The sequence below is a fragment of the Eptatretus burgeri genome, chromosome 16 (genome assembly GCF_056783735.1).
Source record: "Eptatretus burgeri isolate ZD-2024b chromosome 16, Ebu_testis_v1, whole genome shotgun sequence".
Taxonomy (NCBI): Eukaryota; Metazoa; Chordata; class Myxini; order Myxiniformes; family Myxinidae; genus Eptatretus; species Eptatretus burgeri.
In genome coordinates this window covers 25,666,670-25,691,572 of record NC_140976.1, presented here as the reverse complement: position 1 = coordinate 25,691,572, position 24,903 = coordinate 25,666,670, and the positions used below count along the sequence as shown (strand labels likewise).

At 42.3% G+C, this 24,903-nt stretch overlaps 1 protein-coding gene and 1 pseudogene across 10 annotated transcripts in view; both read right to left on the bottom strand.

Moving 5' to 3' along the window:
• The window catches only part of LOC147010737 (autism susceptibility gene 2 protein homolog), a 473,526-nt gene that overhangs the window by 276,763 nt on the left and 171,860 nt on the right, over positions 1-24,903 (bottom strand). The window lies entirely within an intron of this gene.
• Positions 12,266-12,406, bottom strand: LOC147010738 (signal recognition particle RNA; annotated as a pseudogene).

Below are 24,903 nucleotides of genomic sequence, written 5' to 3'. Positions count from 1 at the left end.
ACAGGCTTCAAAGTTAATTAACAGACCAAGTTTTGAACGAGTGGAGGTGTTTTCAGAGAACTTTTGTGCTATTCATTTGAAAAAATGTGGGAGTGGGAGTGCCGGTCCTCTCTGCCAGAGGTCGAAAGTAACTCTGTGCCAGACTGGAATAGGGGCAGTTCATAAAGTATGTACGCTCTACTTCTGGGTTTCAAAACCACCCACCCCCTCTGTATGCAAGCGAGTGACCACCCACCCACCCCCATATGCGTCTCATATCATATCACAATACTTGAAGATTACAACGAACTGTAGATTTATCTCAAATGCATCAGTAATTATTAACTACCGTAATACAGTAATATGGAACAATTATTGACGTCCACAGATTCAACATCACGTCGAAAATGTTCCTGTGAACGGGGATATTTTTCCCCCTCGCGATGACGACAGGCTCACCTTCATCTTCTGAAACGCTTTCATGTAGTCCGACACCACTTTCATAAAGTATGTATGCAGCTGTCGTACCACCCACCCACCCCTGTACACAGCCCGTACGCGGGCTTTAAACCACCCACCCTTGTACGCAGCCCGTATGCGGGCTTTAAACCACCCACCCCCCTCATACATCGCTAATCGCTTGCAAAGCCAGCAGTTCCTTATGAACCGATGTTTGTAAGTCATGACAATGCAGTCCCTAGTGGTGTAATTTACCTTTTTCTTTTAATATCACAGCACGTCATTTATGAAAATAAAAATACAAATTGACATTCAAGACAATGTTACTATCATAAATGAAATTAAGTGTGCATATAAACTAGTGTTCCATTGTTTTAGTTAAATCTGACAAAAGCTTAAAATGTAATATTTGTCTCGGAGAGTTCCGGTTCTTAATTTAAAACTTTTATTTTTGTATGTACTTTATGAACGGCCCATACAGGGAATCAGAGCGAAATTTGAAGGGCTATAAAATCGGAACGAGAGCAAATTTCAAAAGTGGCTCGTGTTGTTCTAGATAATAGTCCATAGTATCTGAATCACTAATAGCATTTGATCTCTCTTGATAAATGAGGGAGGAGATACGATTTGAAATTGACGATTTTCGCAATTTTGACAGCCTCATGACGTTGACCTCGACCTTGGACGACCTTGAAAGTTATATCGTTGTGCATGTCTCATCGACCTCTATCCATTCCACTATTGGTTATTTGTCTCCACTCGGTTTGATTGTGGACGGACGGACGTACGGACTGACTTCGAGACTGGCTTTATTAGGTCATCTCTATTGAGATGATAGAGATGACCTAAAAAGAGAGTATTGAAATGGATAAACCTATTTATATAGTAACATCAATTCTTGACTTGTCAAAGTTGTTAATGTATGACTTTTACTATAATAATTTAAAATCAAAGTATAAGGATAATGTGTCATTGTAAAATATGGATACAGATATTATTCTTTAAGAAATTAAGACAAGTGATGTATATGAGGATATGATTGATAATATTGATATATATGATACAAGTAATTAGAAGTCAGGTGATGTGTTGTTTTCATCAAAGAATAAAAAGGTTATTGGTAAGTTTAAAGATGAATTGGGTGGGAAGGTCATGAGTGAATTTATAGGATTGAGATCAAAGCCTTATGCTTTTACGTATATTGATAATAATAACATTGAAAGGTGTGATAAGAAGTTAAAGGGAATAAAGAAAAATATAATCAAGGAAACAATAAACTTTAAATATTATTACAACTGTTTAACCTTAAGGAAGGAAGAGTACAGAAAAATGAATGCAATAAGAAGTTATAAACATCAATTATATACGGAAGAGATAAATAAGAAAGCATTAGGAGCTTTTGATGATAAAAGATATATTTTTTAGAGAATGGAATCAATCGTCTCCCTGATGGTTATAAGTATAAGTGTTAAGATATTGGGTTGGGAATTTTAACAAGCTACCACTGTCTTTTTACTGATTTATAAATGAAAGAACCAAGCAACAATCAAACCAAAGAGTGAAGATGTAATCAACCTTGGTAGTTAAATGGAAAACATAAAGAATGTGAGATATATCGAATTGAAGAATTGAATCTTATTGAAGAAATAACCAGGGTAAAAGTAGATAAAACAAATAAGCGGATAAATTTAATTACAAATAAGTTGGAGGATGTAAATAAAAAAATTCATATCCTTGAATGGACTTAAAACTTTGATGGTTATCAATTGAACAATGGAAAAACAATTTACTACAATCTCAAAATGATATGTGGCTCAGGAGGTGGTCAAATAAGAGCATTATGAGAAGTTTATCATTTAATTTCTGCTCAACAAAAATACTTAAACCAAGAACTAAGTTCCAAAGTAATCTTTGTGAATATACTCGATGGTGATGAATGTAATAGGAAAATTAATTTATTCCCTAAAGGAGAACATGGACAAATATTCATTGGTTCTCTCTTTGAGTGGAATGAAAATATGAAAGGAAAGAAGTGTTTTAATCAGTAAGTCTCAATTTTACATTTGCTTGTATGGAAGCGGGAGGAAATCAGTGTCCTATTTTGAGCTTTTGGGGCTTGAGCCAGTCTCAATTTTACATTTGCTTGTATGGGAGAGGGAGAAAATCAGTCTCCTATTTTACATTTGCTTGTATGGAAGGGAAGGGAATCAGTCTAAATTTTAAATTTGTTTGTATGGAAGGGGGAGGAAATCAGTCTCCTATTATGGGCTTTTGGGGCTTAAATTGGAAAGTTTTTCCCTTTTCCCCCATTCATTTGAATGGCTGCCTCATAAGCCCCATTTATCCTCTACGTGTGTGTGTGTGTGTGTGTGTGTGTGTGTGTGTGTGTGTGTGTGTGTGTGTGTGTGTGTGTGTGTGTGTGTGTGTGTGTGTGTGTGTGTGTGTGTGTGTGTGTATATATATATATATATATATATATATATATATATATATATATATATATATATATATATATATATATATATATATATCTACACATATACATAATATCGAAAAATAGTCACATCTTAAAAACTAGAAGGGCACTCGCAAGAGCGCACACCTCCACCACGTAATACCTGATCCACGAGAACATATCGAGCGCAATACATTTTTGAAATATCATGCTATACAGCAAGCACTATATCGTTTTTGGCCATATCTCTCAATGGTGAAGAATCAATTTGAGAATTAAATAATTCTTGTATCCAGATCTGGATTCGGATCTTCACCAAAAATCGAATCAATTAGTCCTTGCCACACACACACAACCTGTCCACTAAGTTTCGTCTGAATCCGTCCATAGCTTTTTGAGATATTGTGCTATATATCGGTTTTGGCCTTATTTCTTAATGGTGCCGAATCACCGAACAAATTCTAGTAGCCGGATCTCGATCCGGATCTTCACCAAAATTGAATCAATTCGTCCTTGTCACACACCCAACATGTCCACCAAATTTCATCCAGATCCATCCACAACTTTTTGAGATATCCTACACACAAACAAACAAACAAGCAGTCATAAACTGGTACTTACGAAATCGTCAACTTGACCTCTGACCTTGTCTAATAAAAGCTGTCTCTAGAGAAGGTAGCGACGCAAACCAGAAGTTTCTACGTTGTTTCTGTACCAAACCATCAAAAATCGAATGTTTTGAATGTTTGACCTCACTGTGATCTTGACCTTTGACCGATTTCGACCAAAATCTAATCAGCACTTGCCATCACCCTCCTGAAGCACGTGGTGTAATTTGACATTGGTAGCTTCTTCCATTCTCGAGTTATCGTGCCTACAAACAAACAAACAAACAAACAAGCAATCATAAACTGGTACTTACGAAATCGTCAACTTGACCTCTGACCTTGTCTAATAAAAGCTGTCTCTAGAGAAGGTAGCGACGCAAACCAGAAGTTTCTACGTTGTTTCTGTACCAAACCATCAAAAATCGAATGTTTGACCTCACTGTGACCTTGACCTTTGACCGATTTCGACCAAAATCTAATCAGCACTTGCCATCACCCTCCTGAATCACGTGGTGTAATTTGACATTGGTAGCTTCTTCCATTCTCGAGTTATCGTGCCTACAAACAAACAAACAAACAAGCAGTCATAAACTGGTACTTACGAAATCGTCAACTTCACCTCTGACCTTGTCTAATAAAAGCTGTCTCTAGAGAAGGTAGCGACGCAAACCAGAAGTTTCTACGTTGCTTCTGCACCAAACCATCAAAAATCGAATGTTTTGAATGTTTGACCTCACTGTGACCTTGACCTTTGACCGATTTTGACCAAAATCTCATCAGCACTTGCCATCACCCTCCTGAATCACGTGGTGTAATTTGACATTGGTAGCTTCTTCCGTTCTCGAATTATCGTGCCTACAAACAAACAAACAAATAAACAAACAAACAACCAAACGGAAGTCATCAATATACTGACGAAATCTTTAGATTTCGTAAGTAACAAACAAACAGAAACGGAAGTCATCAATATACTTACGAAATCTAAAGATTTCGTAAGTAACAAACACACAAACAGAGGACGGAAGTCATCATTATACTTACGAAATCTAAAGATTTCGTAAGTAACAAGCAGTCATAGACTGGTACTTCCGAAATCGTCAACTTGACCTCTGACCTTGTCTAATAAAAGCTGTCTCTAGAGAAGGTAGTGACGCAAACCAGAAGTTTCTACGATGATTCTGTACCAAACCATCAAAAATCGAATGTTTGACCTCACTGTGACCTTGACCTTTGACCGATTTTGAACAAAATCTAATCAGTGCAAGCCATCACCCTCCTGAATCATGTGGTTAATTTGACATTGGTAGCTTCTTCCGTTCTCGAGTTATAACTTTTTTTGGATGTTTGACCTCACTGTGACCTTGACCTTTGACCGATTTTGACCAAATTCTAATCAGCGCTAGCCATCACCCTCCTGAATCACGTGGTGTAATTTGACATTGGTGGTTTCTTCCATTCTCGAGTTATCGTGCCTACAAACAAACACACAAACAGAGGACAGAAGTCATCAATATACTTACGAAATCATTAGATTTTGTAAGTAACAAATGAAATTGCTCATTGAGCAAGGAATTGCCGGAATAACTGTCACATCTCCATGATCTCTGAAAAAACAAAAACCTGGAAATCAATTTGGTTCTTATAAGTCGATAGTGCTACTGTTTAATGAGTTATAGCACTTAGTTTGGTCATGATCATAACTTGGAAGTCAATCGGACTTGAAATGGCATTTTTATCGCAATTTGAAAGTTTTGACCCGACCCCCCCCCCGACATTTGACCCCCGACCGCAAAGAAGGGTGTTGGTGTGACACCCCAATGAGACATATGGTTGGATGCAGTATTGGAAGATGCACATTTTGGATTTGGTTTGAAGTCGATATGACCATTTTAGCGGACGTTATTGCGAAAATAAGAATTTTGGTTTTTCGGTGACCTTGACCTTTGACCTAGATTCACCAAAAACGACAAGTGTCTAAGTTGGACCATGGCCGACGTCTGTACCCAGTTTGGTCATGATCGCTGAAACGGTGTGGCTGCTACAGGTTAAACAAACACACAAACAAACAGACAGACAGACAGACAGACAGACACACAGAATGACACACACAACCGACCAACATAATTGCCGAAATCCGAAGGATTCCGGCAATTCACAAACAGACAGACAAGCAAACAGACAGAAAGGGGTGAAAACATAACCTCCTTCACCTTCGGTGGCAGAAGTCAAAAACTACAATCACATCTTAAACATCTATCACACCCCCTCGCAATAACCTCATTTCTGATGTATAAAGCTTTGTCTCCTTCAGCTGCTGCTCATAACTGAGTACAGCTCGTCCCGGAATCAATCTTGTTGCTCTTCATTGGACCTTCTCTATGGCCGCTATGTCCTTCCTCCAATGTGGTAACAAAAAGTGCACGCAATATTATGGATGAGACCTCACTTATTTCCTGTACAGTGTTAACACTACCTCTTTCGATTGATAATTTATCCCCTTGGAAATACATGCGTGCTACCCATTGTGAGACGCTGATGATGATAACAACAATGATGACCAGATAATTTTCTCCATCCTTCCAGCAACTCAACCCATTATCTCAAAACGGGTGCTCCATTTTTTGAGGAGCAAAAGTCACAAGGTATGCCAAATTAAACTGACCATAAAGGATACTTTATGATATACTGATGCACAGCATTATTTATTAACCGCCCACCTCCCCGATCCTTACACCACCAAGTACAATTTCAGCCAGCATCCAATTGTGCGCAAGAAAATCTCTTTCCCACTCGATATTTTTGGCTTATAAATACCACCAACGCAAGTGTCAGCAGGAGTATAAAACTCAAGGCCAGCTAAATGCGTTATTTATGACAAGTGTAGTGGCCTCCCCCATCGTAGCAATCCATTAAATCAAAGACAGGACAGCTTAATGCATGAGTTTCTTCGCTCATTGAATGGGCCCCACCACCGAACACGAGCCAACACAGCCCGCCTTACGGTTAATGCAACCCACGCATTACATTAGGAAACATAATTAAGTACTTTTTCATTTACTTCAAGATCTCATTTCAGATGTAATACATGAACTGCCAGAACAAATTTAGTGTGTGTGGCTCCTGGGTTACAAATCCCCTTGAAGGTGGGGTGTCAGGCTGCCTGCCAAGCTGCCGATATGATCCCACAATGGCCTGCGTAAAAAAAAACCCCTGTAATTCTCAAATTAATGCCCAATTCCTTGGCAGTCACACAATGCCCCGAGCTCTGCTGCTCTTCTCCAATGACAGACAGGCCTCTGTTCGAGAAAGACAGGGGTCGAGAGGCACCGTAAGAACATCAGTTACGTATGCGCCCAGCTCTGATGTGTCACAGAATTGGCTGCTTGAATTAGCAGGTTAATTGCCATCTTGCTTGCAGACAGACAATACTATGACAGACAGGCATAGTGTGAATCAAAACTACTTCTTACAAATGAGACCTTGGCCCTTATAAAACTTCAAATCCAGAATTATTGGTGCTGTGATCAACGTTGTCTTCTGCAGTGGAGGCAGCTTCAGAGAGTCATCTTAAAATCCCAGGTGCTGCTGAGTGAGGAGATCGGCGAGTTGGCCCAAAGCATTCCAGCTTAAGAAGACAACTGTAATCCATTTGGCTTTGCAGTGCAGTATTATATTTTCAGCTCAGAGAATAATCCACAACCCAGTGCACCTATACTCAGGGTGGGAGACAAAAAAACAAAACATCTGATCTATTGGCCCTCCATGGAATAAAGATTGGGATCAGCTTCAAGTGCCCTAATATCGGGTTTGGTAATTTTCTGCAGTCGACGTTATATTGTGATCACCCGTGCTCGCTTTCCTGTCAGAGGATGTGTGGTAGAACCACAAACAATGTGTCAGAGAGAGGACTAACGTTTCCTCAAAGCAATTTAGCACCAGGTGTCCAGCCTGCCTTCTATCAAAACCCACGAGATGTTTGCAGTCCATAGGGGAGGGTGCCTAGAGCTCCAAACCTCCTTTCAACCCAATTCCCAGTGCTGCCAGGCAGAACTCGGATGTGTCAGGCCTTTGTTAGGCGCATGCGAGAAACCAAAGACCAATTATTAGGCCAGTTCCCAGTGGAGAAACTTGCAGACCTTTGTGGCTTGCTCGCTTGCCAAGCCTTGGCCAAATGCTGTCTGGATAACAACCGCCCTGGGAAGGATTGGGTTTCTTGCTCCCAGCGTTAATTACAAACCTGACGCAGAGTCGAACCAGCGAAGCAGCATAGTAAATGCTCCGCACAGCAGCCTCCTCAACCTGGTCCAATAGCAACATAGGAATCATTGTCGGTATGGCAATACAACATGTGCGGCGTTCCTAAGCAGTGCCAAATCGTTGCTGCATGAATAATGAGTCCCATAACAATTGGCGTTAAGCTAAGTGATGAAAAGAAAGTCTGAGAATTGCTTTCGTTTATCCTCAACGAGGCAGCTATTAGAAACCTTATTATGAATCAGAGCGGATCAAATTTTCTTGGAGAAGTCTCGAAGGAAATGTGCCGTTGGCATAAGAAATGGAGTATGACAGTTCCTGGCAGTTTCTGGAGCACAGAGCAATTACCTGACTGTGGGTGTATAAAAGGAAGACAGTCCATGGGCAAATGGCAGGGTATCCATCAACTGAAACCCTGGATGAAGGCAAGAAACTCGATAACAAGTATCCAGTGTACTTCAGAACATCGTCCAATGTCGGCAAAAACAAATCTTACTCAAATGATCCTCGAAAGTGGCTTTCAGCATTCGTGATGCATTTCTGGTTTAAAGACGCATGATCCTACAGCACCGGCGGTGCAATAAAAATAAATAACAGTCACATCTGCTGCGGGTAAAGTAACTCAAAACACGATCCACCTTCGTGTGCCATCGGCGTTTTACTACGTGATAACATGAGCGAACGGTGTAAAATTGAAAAGACAGCGAAATAATACGGAGGATGAGGAAAGGGGCAAAAAGAAGGCTCTTGTGGGTTTGGGGATGGGGGAGGGGGGACATGGGGCCTGAATTTCAACATGCTGCTGCTCTGGGATTATGGCTGGCTTTGTCAGATCAAGGCAACAGATGGATCCACGCATCGAGGAATCCTTCGGAGAGCTGCGTTGGTGAGTGAAATGTGTTCACTCACTTTGTCACACCAAAGTGTCGGCGGTGCCTCAAGGCAAAAATGATTTAAACTACCGGGACTGGTTTAAATGTTAAAGCATCTTGCTGAGGATACTGTGATGAAGAGTGGAAAGGTGAGAGGATACTGTTGCCACTTGCGGCCCTTGCGGTCCTTTTTAAGACTTCCTTCAATACAATTGCACTAATCTGGAGAATCAACCACAACTAAAGAACGTCCAAATAATACTCCAAGAGATGGGTTGTGTCAGCAGCAAAGGTCTTTTGTGACAACACAGACATCTTCTCAAGCTTGACGTGTGGCAGCAGAGGGGTGGTTGAGCGTGACAAAGTGAAATTGAAGAGCAACAGTAAAACAAAGAGCAACAGTGAAAAACAAAAACAAATAGCGTTCACCACATCAGAGGAGGTGGGGGTTGAGGAGTGGTTTAATTGCCGATTAATGCAACCATAAAATAATATTTGTGTTGGCACGGTTACCTGAACCCTTCTGCTTGCATGTTTGGCTAAAAGGGTGTAGTGGCTGAATATTACAGCAGATGGCAGACTCAGACCTCAAAAATTCTAAATGTCAGCTCATGTGCTCAGAGAGAATAAAAAATGGAAGCTCCAAGCATAAAAAAAACCACGCGCGTTTGGCCTCCTCAACATTCCAAGTCTACGAAGCACCAATTAACGTCCGTAGATCAAGAGAGCAATTTCCACGATGTGATGAAGCGCCAATCTTTACCACCCTGACTTTCAAACAGGTTTGCTTGAATGTCACGTTTAACGGCTCAAGTAAACCATCATGTGTTGTCTTAAATGAAGCCAGAATGAGGATCTGGATTATTGGTGCAATGCAGCAACCCATAGCCCTTGGCAGAAATTGCCACAGCATAGCAAATAACAAAGAGATCAATATAAAGGCTTGGAAGAATTGCCATTGCGTGCATTTGGTCCAACGAAGAACCAAGAAGATTCATGAGAAGCTGATGGTGTGATTCATCGTAATTCAAATCAAACGAATCACCTGTTGCCCATTTTGAGAATGCCTATACCATGGAACAGTCCAAGGTATTTCATCCACCACAGTCACCAGATGAATGATCGCTGCTCGATTAAACAAACAATGGGAAGTTGGAAATTACTCAAGAAGCACAGGATCTGAACTTTGTACACTGCCCACAATTCCACTTTCATGATCAAAAGCATTTTGCCTTGAAAATTATTTTCATCGAAACATGTTCTGGCTAGGCGTGGTGACCCACCCAAAGTTACTGTCATGGCTTTAAGTGAGCTAAGCATGATCCACAGACGAGCTCTTCGACAATCGTCACTCAGGCTGTCACTCGGTTCTATGTCAGGCAAACTGAAATCTTAGCACTCCATCGTTGGTTGTGCAGAGAGTCCTATGGATTAAGAGACATGCCAGCACAGCCATTTCAAATTCAATAACCCATGCATTATGTCTGCAAATAGAGAGTTTTACTTTAACGTTTGGGACCGGCATCAAACAGACGTTTTCATTAGAGAGTTTGACTCCACGGAACAGTTTCTGCTGCCTGTCTAATCATGCGATTCATTGCTTGTCTGCTACTGCCTGCCGAGCCAGACCGCGACAATGTGCCTGTAATAACCCCAGCAAATGAGGGACACAGGAAGCTTGGAGGCGGAGAACACATTCATGGCCGTGGTCAGCAGGCTGTTGGCTCCAGTTTGGAACATGGCCAAGTGCAGTAAGAGTAATTCATGGCGAGCATAACACACGGTCCCAAGTATTTATTACAAGTAAAAAATCATGCAGTAATGTGGAGCACATAATTCAAATCAAATCTACCGTGCCAATTAAAGGCTCCTGTGATCGCCTTCATGGCCTAATTTAAGCCTATATTTCAAAATGCTCAGCAAATGATAAAAATCATTTGAAAGCAGGAAGCTTCATCTGGTGACTGACGGCCCAAGGAACGCTTTTGGCAACTCGGCATCCACGTGCCTTTGTCCACATTTAACAAATTAACAAAATGGCTACATAAGCCAAAAAACATTGGCGTGGGACAAAGTCCGTTCAGAATATCTGAGTCAAAACACCACCACCCCCACCCCAACCCCTTCCCCTCACCCCAAAAAAAACAACACAGCATTTCCACATTCCAAATGATGTCTCCATTGCAAGGACCAATGCAACAAATAAACCAAAAATGACAACATTTGATACCATAATGAAAAGAGCAACATTTAGGCCTCAAGATGATGCTAAAAAGTGCTGTCACTATCTGCATTTATATTTCCAAAAGTTTTGGGACAGCCCAACAAAACTTGGCAAGGGCCCTCCCAACCTGCATGTGCATGTTTTCCCCATAACACGAAGCAGCACAGGCTTTAAAAAGTATCTTATTGTGATGTTTAGTGCAACGCTCTGGGCTACTATGAAGAGGGCCCTGACAACTACCGGCATGACAGAGCACCTTGTCAAACTGCTATGTCGGTGATAAATAGGTTTAAGTAAAACAATGTTGAAAATAAATTGTCTATCCAAAAGCTCAAATTTCAAACTAATTAAATTACTCCGGGGCATCATAACATGTTGTCTGTGAGGCCAGAGTTAACAAAGCACAATCTACCACCAAAGTTGCTTTGATGGAGGAATGGTGCAATATTATGACACAATCACATCACCCATAAATAGGAGGGAGCAACCAATCACCTCTCACCTCATCAATCATCCCCTATTATGATGACTTCTATTGACATTGCACGTGGTCCATGCTTGGGAGTCTCGGTGGTGCACGTTTGCGCTAATAACACGCTACCGCTCATAACTCGCCAATAAGCGATGAAACCAGTCCGGCGGAAGATGGGGGTGTGTAACGTCGAGATTCTCATGTATGTGCTCCTTGTGAATGTCTGCAGCTGTTTGAGAATGCAGGTCGGGTTTAAAACAGCAAATGGCTTAACTTGTATGGCTTTTCTTGGCTGATGTGTGCATCTGTCTTTGGTTTGAAAAGCAGGGGGTGAATTGTAAAAATCCTAGCCACCTGGGGATAATTGATTAGATGAGATCTGATTGGTTGGTCCCTTCAATTATGGGTGAGACATTATTGGGTCTTCATTATATATATATATATATATATATATATATATATATATATATATATATATATATATATATATATATATATATATATATATCACTCTTACCTGTCCAATTTCCTGGAGTGGATGAGGCACCTATATCTGTTGTTTTATGATAAGGTGATTGTCTAAGGGGTTTGCGTGTATAAAGGAAAGATTATTTTGTGACACTGCATTGCTTGTGCATACGTGTTTATTTGTTAACATGACAATTCATTTCCAACCTGCCTGATTGCCTTTCTCTATTGCTTAGGCCTAAGTCACATTTGCCACGGCGGCCGTGGGGTCTCCAAAATCTATGGCCACGAGCAATTATACGGCGGCCGCAGTATTTCCACGGTCACACAATGTGTTGTTGTTCGTCTTTCGGCTGCTCCTGTGAGGGGTCGCCACAGCGGATCATCCGTTATGATCCGCATACTGATTTGGCACAGGTTTTACGCAGGATGCCCTTCCTGACGCAACCCTGGTCGCCTCATACGACACAGGGATAAGGATTGGGTTTCGCCATGATTCCGGGCTGCCCTACACCCTCTCATAGCGCGGCCCAGTGCAGAGCTCCCGTCCTCAAGCGATCCTCCAACCCAAGCCTCCGAGTAGCCGGATTACAGGCGCACGCCACTACGCCCGGTTCCACGGTCACACAATGTAGCAGTCACATATGTTTTTATTTTTCGGGGAGCCGTACGGCGTATTTAGAAATTGTGGAGACCGAAAACGTGGTGGTGCCGTACGGTCTTTGATTTGATGTCGCACGGTGACCTTCCGGCATCCCTGCAGCTGCCATATAATTTTCAAGGCAGACGCAAGGTAGCCTCAAGGTGCCCGCAAGGCGACTGCAGGGGGGCCCTAAGGCGAATGTGCGGCCAGACGGACAGTAACGAGTGCGAATATATACCAGTTGTTTTTTTACTGAAATAAAAATATAACAGTTCGGAATATACCAGTACGTGGTGCCCCCAGAATCCGAATTGAATTCGTTCCAGGAGGCTGTTCGGATTGCAAAAAGTTCGATTCCCAAACTATTTTCCCAATAAGAAATAATGGAGTGAATTAATTTGTTCCTGGACCCCAAGAAAACCCACTTTCAAGACACTTTCAACCGAAATTATCGATGTTTAAGGTAAAATAAGATGAGTAAATGACCTTCGGTGGCGGTGTATTGTTTGTAAACTGGTACAATAACCACATCCAAAGGTTCACACAGGCTCGAGCTCCGGCCTGGGTTCCGATCACTCACGCACTCTGCGAGCGCTGCCCCCAGGGCAGCTCATCAAACATGATGCCCCCAGAACTACAATCACTTTCATCAAACGCATCGGGCTGAGATTATCATGGATATTCCAAATTACAACCAGTTTTTCTGTGAAATTAAACCCTTGCCCGACAGTCCGTCACACCACGTGATCGGATTGCTTTTTTGTTATTAATTAAAACACAAGATGAGTAAAAAAAAAATAAAACAGCACAAATTAAGGTGAAAACACGAGGTAAAGTAGCGATCAACACACGAGAGATGCTTTCACGAGTACTTCCACCGACGAACTGAATGAACAAAGCGCGAAGATGCGGGTCGAACAGGTGGGGGAGACACGTGAACAAACATGAACGCTACGTTGTGTTCGGTTTTTTAAAATGTATTCGGTTTTAGGGCAAAATTCATTTTTCATTGATAAGAGACTACGGCAGCCGCACGAATAACGCAAGCTCACCGTATGCCCTACATGTGGTCCACGTGGAACACAACTACGTCACAACTACGGTATGTCAAATTGCTACGGCCAATGTAGAAATAAAAAAAGTTATAACTCCGCGTTATAATTCCACGGCGACCCCTGCGGCCTGTAAAATATAGCCAAACGGCCTAGGGCCACCCTGAGGCCACCACAGAAACTCTGCGGCCGCCGCACGTTTCTGTCAATTCAGAGGGCGTACGGCCGCCGTATTCTCGCCGTAGAGCAAATGTGACTTAGGCCTAAGACACTCGTGTGCAAAGAGTGGATGGGAGCTTTGCCCACAGATTCGCTACGCTCATCGGCTCGCCGACACTCCACTTATGGTTTAGCTTGGCCGTTCTTGATTTCTCGGAGTGGGGCATCGAGAGCATGGTGGTTCCCTATCTGAGGGGGGATTAATTTGCCAGGAAGGTAACGTGGGAATTGGACACGAGGACCCCACCTAAATTAATCATCTCAGATGGCATCAGTGGTTGCTTAGGCCGAAGTCACATTTGCCACGGCGGCCGTGGGGTCTACAAAATCTACGGCCACTAGCAATTATAGGGCGGCCACAGTATTTCCACGGTCACACAATGGAGCAGTCACACATGTTTTTATTTTTCGGGTAGCCGCACGGTGTATTTATAAATTGTGGAGACCGAAAACGTGGGGGTGCCGTACGGTCTTTGATTTGATGTCGCATGGTGACCTTAGGGCGTTCCTGCGGCGGCCATAGAATTTTCAAGGCAGATGCAAGGTGCCCGCAAGGCGACCACTGGGGGGCCCTAAGGTGAACGTGCGGCCAGACGGACAGTAACGAATGCGTTAATTTTTTTTTTTTACCATTCTTTTTTTGGGCTTGTTGAATTTCTACGGCGAACGTAGAAATAAAAAGTTATAACTCCGCGTTATAATTCCACGGCGACCCCTACGGCCTGTAAAATATAGCCAAACGGCGTAGGGCCACCCTGAGGCCACCATAGAAACTCTGCGGCCGCTGCACGTTTCTGTCACGGGGGGGTGGGAGGGGTTGGAAATCACTTAAAACATGTAGAAATGCAAAAAAAAGAAATTAAAATTTTGTTGAAAAAGAAGTTGCAAAAAAAATTTTTTCTCTAACAATTTTTTTTGGGGGGGGGGGTTGGAAATCACTTAAAACATGTAGAAATGCAAAAAAAAAATTTCTCTAATTTTTTTTTTGGGGGGGGTTGTAAATCACTTAAAACATGTAGAAATGCAAAAAAAAAATTCTCTAACAATTTTTTTTTTGGGGGGGGGGGTTGGAAATCACTTAAAACGTAGAAATATTAAAAAAAATTTCTCTAATTTTTTTTTGGGGGGGGGGTTGGAAACACTTAAAACATGTAAAAATGCAAAAAAAGTTTTTTCTCTAACAATTTTTTTTGGGGGGTTGGAAATCACTTAAAACATGTAGAAATATTAAAAAATATATTTTTTCTCTAAATTTTTTTTGGGGGGGGGGGTTGGAAATCACTTAAAACATGTAGAAATGCAAAAAAAAAAAATTTTTTTTCTCTAACAATTATTTTTTTTTGGGGGGGTGGTTGGAAATCACTTGAAACATGTAGAAATATAAAAAATATATTTTTTTTCTCTAAATTTTTTTTGGGGGGAGGGGGGGTTGGAAATCACTTAAAACATGTAGAAATGCAGAAAAAAAAAAAATTTCTCTAACAATTTTTTTTTCGGGGGGGGGGGGGACAAAGTCCAAAATCTAATGGCATGATCCTTGGACCATACCTAACCCCCCCACCAAGTTTCGTCGAAATCCGTCGAGGAGTTTTTCCGTAATACTGTTCACAAACAAACGAACAAACAGAAAGGGGTGAAAACAGTAACCTCCGATCTTCGATGGCGGAGGTTAAAAATCAGAAGGCAAATGCGATCAGGTGCAGATGTAGGCCAAAATGGGCAGAGTGAGACGAAGCGCTCACACCCGACCTTAAACAGACGTGACGTGAGTCCCATACATGTGCTGACCAAAACATTGCCTCCAACCCGGAGGCTTCAGCCCAGCCACTCATGTCAAAAAGACAGAGATTTAAGGTCATCATTGGTTAAACAACAAACGGAGCCGCCTTATTTCAGGCTTATTTGCCATCATCAGGGCGGCACACCATATAAATATCAAACCAATGACGACTATAGTCATTGTTTAAATGCTATTAGCACCCCTTGCTGTGATAGTGAGCATCAGCTGCAGATTATGCCTCACAGTAAAACCGCATAATCAGTTATAGCATGTGCAAAAATGAAATAAAGCCATGAATGTTGGCATCTGGGCGTTTATAAGCATTGCAATGTATCCAGCGATTTGTATGATGATCAGTCATTTGATGATGAGAGGAAAGTGAAAAAAAAACTTTATGATGAAGAAATCGTTGCAACATATTCCAAGTCAAGGGATTATTGAGCAGGCCAACAAAAATGGCGAATTAAGACCCCAGCGAGGAACAGCAAGATGAGCAAGGATGAGCCTTGAAAAAGGATAATTAAATAAGTCCATTAATTATGTTCATAAGGAGTGTTTAAATGAACCCAAACACTCACTTTTCATTTATGCACTCCCGGGGAGCTCCCTTCAGTATGTATGCAAAGTTTCAGGCTGACAGATTTCATGGTTTTGGAGTTATGGAGGTGACACACGCTGACTGACTGACTGACTGACTGACACTGACGCTGTTGTTGAGGAAGACCAAGAAGAAGCCTTATTTGGTCGAAAGCTTGTCTCCATAGCGATCGTCGAGAAGCTACGTCCATGACTCATTTAATGCCCTTTGTAAAGTTTAAACCTGTTGAACATTTGAGATATGAAGGGTCAATTATGGAAATCCGAGCCATCTGGGGTAATTGATTCGGTGAAAGACGATTGGTTATTCCCTGAAATTACGGGTGAGACGTGATTGGGTCTTGGGGGGTGTGTGTGTGTGTGTGTGTGTGTGTGTGTGTGTGTGTGTGTGTGTGTGTGTGTGTGTGTGTGTGTGTGTGTGTGTGTGTGTGTGTGTGTGTGTGTGTGTGTGTGTGTGTGTGTGTGTGTGTGTGTGTGTGTGTGTGTGTGTGTGTGTGTGTGTGTGTGTGTGTGTGTATAAGCCTGGTGTTGGCGCAGTGGTTAGGGCAGCGGCTTGGGATCCAAAAGGCCCTGAGTTCAAACCCCGTTGGGCCACTGAATTAATACACCAGGGGGTTGACTCAGCCTGTCATCCTTCCGAGGTCGGCGAAATGAGTACCAGTATACTGGGCCGGTGTATACCCCGGTTAAAATAGGTGTACCATATCCCTGTGTCGTAAGAAGCGACCAGGGTTGCGTCAGGAAGGGCATCCGGCGTAAAACATGTGCCAAATCACTATGCAGATCATACGGATGATCCGCTGTGGCGACCCCTTACGGGAGCAGCCGAAAGAAGAAGAAGATATATGTATATATGTATATATATATATATATATATATATATATATATATATATATACACACTGTATATATAACATATATAGTGTCATTCTGATTATTTTCTGAACAATAAGTGATCTTCATGTCCAAAGTGTTTTGTGTTCCCAACTGAACACCTGGCTCATGATGCAGGGAATCCAAGTTTAAATCGTACTTACCTTGTGTTGTCCATTGTTTATCAATGTCCTTGTTGCATATTATTTATTATTGTAAAAGTACATTGATGTTACCAATGTCGTTGTGCTGCCTGTGATTTATGTACAAATTCCTTCCAGGAGCCCGAGATCATGATAAAACTAGAGGGGGAGCACTCGGTAGAGTGCAAAACCTCCGCCGCCAATACTGCTGGGTCACTTAAGTGAACCTGATATCCTATTAATTGTAGGTCAAAACGGATCAGACTCCACTGAACCACGATTGAATAAATTAAACGAGATCGACGTGCATGTAGAAATGCCAAAAAAATAAAATCGAAATTTTTTTGAACAAAAAGTTGCAAAATTTGTTTTTTTCTCTCTAACAATTTTTTTTGGGGGTTGGAAATCACTTAAAACATGTATAAGTGCAAAAAAATTCAAATATTTTTCAAATAAAATCGAATTATTTTTGAAAAAAAAGTTGCAAATTTTTTTTTCTCCAACAATTTTTTTTTTGGGGTTGGAAATCACGTAAAACATGTAGAAATGCAAAAACAAAAATTCAAATATTTTTTTCAAAATGGCCACCATAGCGGCCATATTGGACTTTGGACCAAGTCCAAAATCTAATGACATGATCCTTGGAGCATACCTAATCCCCCCACCAAGTTTCGTCGAAATCCGTCCAGGAGTTTTTCCGAAATACTGTTCACAAAAAAAACAAACAAACAAACAAACAAACAAACAAGCAGTCATAGACTGGTACATACGAAATCGTCAACTTGACCTCTCACCTTGTCTAATAAAAGCTGTCTCTAGAGAAGGTAGCGACGCAAACCAGAAGTTTCTACGATGATTCTGTACCAAACCATCAAAAATCGTAACGTCGACCGAAGCAAAAATCTCCATTTCTCCACGCAATTATTTTATATTATTTTATCAAAGTCACGAAACCGTAATATTCGGCCATCCACCAACAATCTTTACATAATCCGACGGCTCAGCGAGTCAGGCATGCGACGATAACCTTTATTGGGATAAAAAAATGACATTTAAACACCATCTTTATCGAAAACACCATCAGCACGCACACAGAAAACCTTTACGTGACTCAACGACGCGTCTGCTCGAGCGCACTGCATCACGTGACGACCCGTGACGCGTCGAGTGAAATATTTTTTATACAATCATAAAACGTCTCCAAAACATCCGATTTTTACCAGAATTTCGACAATTTAAGCGTCCTAAGCGATCGCAAAAACCGAAGACAAAATTAAAATCGAAGTTAAAACGAACTCGTAACGTCGAGCGAAGCAAAAATCTCCATTTATCCACGCAATTATTTAATATTATTTTATCAAAGTCACAAAACCGTAATATTTGGCCATCCACCAACAATCTTTACATAATCTGACGGCTCAGCAAGTTAGGCATGCGACGATAACCTTTATTGGGATAAAAAATGACTTTTAAACACCATCTTTATCGAAAACACCGTCAGCGCGCACACGGAAAACCTTAACCTGATTCAACGACGCGTCTGCTCGAGTGCACTGCATCACGTGACGACCCGTGACGCGTCGAGTGAAATATTTTTTATACAATCTTAAAACGTCTCCAAAACATCCGATTTTTACCAGAATTTCGACAACCGAGTTTTAAGCGTCCTCAGCGATCGCAAAAACCGAAGACAAAATTAAAATCGAAGTTAAAACGAACTCGTAACGTCGAGCGAAGCAAAAATACTCCATTTCTCCACATGAATTTACGGAATTATGTTTGACCTCACTGTGACCTTGACCTTTGACCGATTTTGACCAAAATCTAATCAGCGCTAGCCATCACCCTCCTGAATCACCTGGTGTAATTTGACATTGGTAGCTTCTTCCGTTCTCGAGTTATCTGTACCAAATCATCAAAAATTGAATATTTGACCGCACTGTGACCTTGACCTTTGACCGATTTTGACCAAAATCTAATCAGCACGAGCCATCACCCTCCTGAATCAAGTGGTGTAATTTCACATTGGTAGCTTCTTCCCTTCTCGAGTTATCGTGCCTCCAAACAAACAAACTAACAAACAAACAGAAACGGAAGTCATCAATATACTTACGAAATCTTTAGATTTCGTAAGTAACAAACAAACAAACACACAAACAAGCAGTCATAGACTGGTACTTACGAAATCGTCAACTTGACCTCTGACCTTGTCTAATAAAAGCTGTCTCTAGAGAAGGTAGCGACGCAAACCAGAAGTTTCTACGATGATTCTGTATCAAACCATCTAAAATCGTAACGTCGAGCGAAGCAAAAATCTCCATTTCTCCACCCAATTATACCTTAACGTAGCTCAACGATGCGTCTGCTCGAGCACACTGCATCATGGGACGACCCATGACGCGTCGAGTGAAATATTTTTTATACAATCTTAAAACATCTCCAAAACATCTGATTTTTACCAGAATTTCTACAACCGAGTTTTAAGCGTCCTAAGCGATCGCAAAAACCGAAGACAAAATTAAAATCGAAGTTAAAATGAACTCGTAACGTCGAGCGAAGCAAAAATACTCCATTTCTCCACATGAATTTATGGAATTATATTTGACCTCACTGTGACCTTGACCTTTGACCGATTTTGACCAAAATCTAATCAGCACTAGCCATCACCCTCCTGAATCACGTGGTGTAATTTGACATTGGTAGCTTCTTCCGTTCTCGAGTTATCGTGCCTACAAACAAACAAACAAACAAACACAAACAAACAAGCAGTCATAGACTGGTACCTACGAAATCGTCAACTTGACCTCTGACCTTGTCTAATAAAAACTGTCTCGAGTGAAGGTAGCGACGCAAACAAGAAGTTTCTACGATGATTCTGTACCAAACCATAAAAAATCGAATGTTTTGGATGTTTGACCTCACTGTGACCTTGACCTTTGACCGATTTTGACCAAAATCTAATCAGCACTAGCCATCACCCTCCTGAATCACGTGGTGTAATTTGACATTGGTAGCTTCTTCCGTTCTCCAGTTATCGTGCCTACAAACAAACAAACAAACATACAAACAAACAAACAAGCAAGCAGTCATAGACTGGTACTTACGAAATCGTCCACTTGACCTCTGACCTTGTCTAATAAAAGCTGTCTCTTGAGAAGGTAGCGACACAAACCAGAAGTTTCTACGATGATTCTGTACCAAACCATCAAAAATCGAATGTTTTGGATGTTTGACCTCACTGTGACTTTGACCTTTGACCGATTTTGACCAAATTCTAATCAGCGCTAGCCACCACCCTCCTGAATCACGTGGTGTAATTTGACATTGGAAGCTTCTTCCGTTCTCGAGTTATCATTTTTTGGATGTTTGACCTCACTGTGACCTTGACCTTTGACCGATTTTGACCAAAATCTAATCAGCACTAGCCATCAGCCTCCTGAATCACGTGGTGTAATTTGACATTGGTAGCTTCTTCCGTTCTCGACGTATCTGTACCAAACCATCAAAAATCGAATATTTGACCTCACCGTGACCTTGACCTTTGACCGATTTTGACCAAAATCTAATCAGCACTAGCCATCGCCCTCCTGAATCACGTGGTTTAATTTGACATTGGTAGCTTCTTCCGTTCTCGAGTTATCGTGCCCACAAACAAACAAACAGAAACGGAAGTGATCAATATACTGTTACGTTTGAGGGGGGGGGGGGGTATGCATTCAAAGGGTAATTAGGATGTTTAATTATGTATGCCATACTGTTCGAGTTTACCAGGATCTCGATGTAATAAGTAGCGATTCAGTGGTGATAAGTTGTCTAGTAAATGTTCATTTCTTCAAGGGGGAAATGATAAATGTCACGTAATTAGATAGGGACACGGGATAGGGTAAGTGTGTCTGCGTAAACCCCTTTTGGTATTCTCTGAAGACTGGCCGTGACGTCACAGGACAGTGCAGCGGATGGCTCCGCCCCGTGATCACGATTGGCGGAAGGCGATGGCGGTGGGCCAACAAACGGCTCGATTGGGAGTGACGAGGACGAAGGATAAAAAGGTTCTGTTCGGGGTCGAAAAGGAAGAAGAAGAAGATTACAACCAGAACGATCGTGTTTTTTTGGTGTGGAAGCTGTGGCAGCAGAGAGCGTCCTGGTTGCTGTGCTGAGTCGATCGTGCTCTTGATCGTGTCTGGGAGCCTTGCCGATCCTCGTGCCTCGCTTTGGTTGGCTCTGGGGTTCTGCTGACTCGGAGTACGGGGTCGGGCGGCGGGCGGACCTGCCTCCCTCTCCTGCTCGCGGCTTGGCGCCGGAGCTGGTTCCCTGGCGGCTGTGGGCGGACTTGGGCCAGGACCAGGAGGTCGACAGCACCGCGGTTTCTCCTGCCCCCCCTGGCGAGAGCAAGGCCGGCTCGTCCGACGCCGATCCAGGGACAGTTGCGTCCACACCACGGTCCAGCCTGACCACCAGAGATAGCTACGTTTTGTGTGTGTGTGTGTGTGTTTGGCGCCTTAGAGGGATTGAGAACTGTATATTCATTGGAATTGTCTGTGTTTTTCCCCGCGCCCGATCCCACACCATCCCGTCGAATCGCCCCGGATCCCTCTTCTTGCCGAGTCTTGTTATTTCTGGTAATTATAAAAAAACAAATAAACATCATCAACTCAGTGAAAAGTGACTCGTGCCACCTTCCTCGTCCCGTTTGCGGTAGAGCAATTAGAACCGCCATGTTTGGGTTATAAACAAATAAATCGCCTCCATCGTTTCGGCTCATTCTACGTTGGCAGGACTGTTCAAGTCCGGTGGACGTCACAATACTTACGAAATCTTTAGATTTTGTTAGTAACAAACACACAAACAGAGGACGGAAGTCATCAATATACTTACGAAATCTAACAAACAGACAGGGGTGAAAACAGTAACCTCCGTCCATCTTCGATAGCGGAGGTTAATAAAATAAAAGTCCCCATATTACAAATTTCTCATGCTGTATTTTGCCAAATTTCATAATTTAAAAATATATAAATTAAAGGGTGTAAATTCGGCAATACTCAAAGTGCAAACCAATTGTACGTTTTTATTGTCGCATAACTTTAACAATGCATTCCCATTGGCTATCTAGTGACGATCAATTCCTCCTTAGAACAACTACAATTACTGAAGTCCTTTGGGGGTGAGAGTGGGAGAGGCACAAATCGAACTCTGACATTACCTGATCTGCTTTGGGAACATGGAAAAAGTGCTTCCGCAAAGCTGTGCCCAGATTAATTTGAAATCGATAGTTCGCAACAACATTTGCAAAAACGGGTCAGGGATGAAAGAGCGTGCACCACGTTTGTTGCTGAGCTTAGCCGAGTGTACCCTTTCGAGTCCATACGATTTGGGCCGAGGACGGGGTTGGGGTCAGTGCACAGCTCAATGGCCAAGAGCGAGCGAGCCCACCTGTAATCAGGATGCAAGTGAGCAACCAACCAGGGGGACAGATAGCTCCCAAGGTGCTCACGTGGAAAACTAATCAATAATGGCAGTCTGAGCAGACAGCTCTGAAAATAGATTTGGTTTGTTTGTAAACACCACAACCATAATATTCAGAAGACAAAACAAAAGTAAACTAGAACAGCACTCAGTAGAGCACGTACCTCTGCCAGGCTGAACAGTTTACGTTTTGTATCCGAACTGAAAGGCCAGACCTGCTGACCTGAACCAAAATCAAATCGGCTTGTTCTTGTCATCTCACCATCTCATCAACCAAGTTTCATTGTAATCCGTCCCCAGTGTTTTTGAGATATCGTGCTATATATTGTTAATGGCCCCATCTTTCAATGTTGAAGAATCACCGGAAAAAAATTCTCGCATCCGGATTTGGATCTTAACCGAAATTGAATTCATTCGTCCTTGTCACACACGCAACCTGTCCACCAAGTTCCGTCCGAATCTGCCCACAACTTTTTGAGATTCCCTGTTCATTCACAGACAGGCAGAAAAACAGACAGACACTCCACCTTCAGTGACAGAGGTAATGAACACTATGTGCAGCAGTGAAGAAATACAACTGCTTACTGTATGAGAGTGGCCTTCCGTTGCCTGACCTTTGCCATTAACAAACAGCGAGGGACACAGACAAAGGCACCCAGGGAGAGTTAGGCACAAAAAAGCAACAGTGTGCCTAACAGTGCAGCCTTTAAGTTAACAAGCAGGACTTACAAAACACTCCCACAATCTGTGGATGGATCCACATGCTGTGCTTGAAGTGTACAAGGACATTTGCATTTTGAGATCTAAACGATTCAGAACAAAAGCCTTTCAACCATCCCAGGCAACGTAACGGCTCTGCCAAGGCAAATGAATGGGAAACAGGTCGCTCTTGCATCCACAGCATTTCAAAGCTTGCCAGCCTTTGAGAGCTACTCAATATCCAATGTGACTCCAGATAAAGCATTACACACGACAGCGGGGATCCCAAGTCTGAGGTTTGGTTGCAGTCACATGCAACTTTAACATATCTACCTTTTGGGTGGGATGGTGGAGAGATAGTGAAGACGGCTCCCCCAACAGCTCAATTGGCAGGTTGATACATGCCGCCTTCGCAGCCTCGAGCGAGATTGATGGCTCCACAGGTCTCAAATTAATATCCATTCAACAGGAATGAAAGTGCCTGGTGTTGGCTCAGTGGTTAGGGTGGCGGCTTGGGATCCTAGGGTCCTGAGTTCAAGCCACGTCGGCTGCTGAATTAACACCAGGGGGTTGACTCAGCCTGTCATCCTTCCGAGGTCGGCGAAATGAGTACCAGTTCCAGTGTGTGTACTGGTAGAGGGGTACTGCATCAGCGACACAGTCACGCTTCAAGAAATGATAGCGACCCCGGCAGCTAAGCTGCCATACGACCACCAGGAATGAAAGTGTTTGTTTGATAAAGAGGAAAATACTGTAAATCAAAAAGTTAAACGAATTAATAAAGAAATATACAGGGGGCCAATGTGAGAGGGAAGTTTCCCCACTTTCACTGGACTGAGGCCGCCCGAAAGGCCTCGTTTGATAGGAATATTCTCATTATTTTTTTTTGAGAAAATAATGAAATAAATGCATCAGCTTCCTGGAAATTTGTAATCGGTTCGCGATGATCTATTGTACGGTATCTTTATTGTTATATTCAAGGGTCTCGAAGTGATTGTCAAAACAGGGTTTTACGCAGTCTCCGTGCCATCTCCGTCCCACTTGAGAGGTTGGCGATGTAAGGGGAGTATCTCTTTTTATACGTGTCGGTTTATATTGATAAATGAACAATGGGGAGTCTTATGGCTATTTGCAGTGATATAAGGCACTCCGAATCGGTGAAACCGAACACGTATGGCACAGCGATGATTGACAAGTTAAGCAACCATGCAATTGATTCGACAATGCACTGACACCGACGTCATCACCCACGATGACGTTGTACCAAACGTGCTAATTGCAATCACATCTTACAACTGGCGGGCAGAGGAGGTAGAAATGCCTAAAAAATGCCTTACAGCGTCAATCGGTGTCAGGCATTAAAAAAAAAAACACTCCTTAAACACTCGTGTTCTGGGTTTGTCCTTAAACACTCATGTTTCCACTTAGCCAGACTGAAGATTCACAAATCAAAGTAAGAGGTGTGCTCGGAACGGCATCATGATTAGTATGACCTCCGCAGGTAACCTGTGCCAATCTTGGAAATTATTCGCACATTGAAAACGAGGAAATCCATGGACGTGAGGAAATGCAGGAAATTCTCATCACCGATTCAACGTCCCCCTTCTCAAGGAACCTCCCGAGCCTCGGGGTTGCAGACGAAA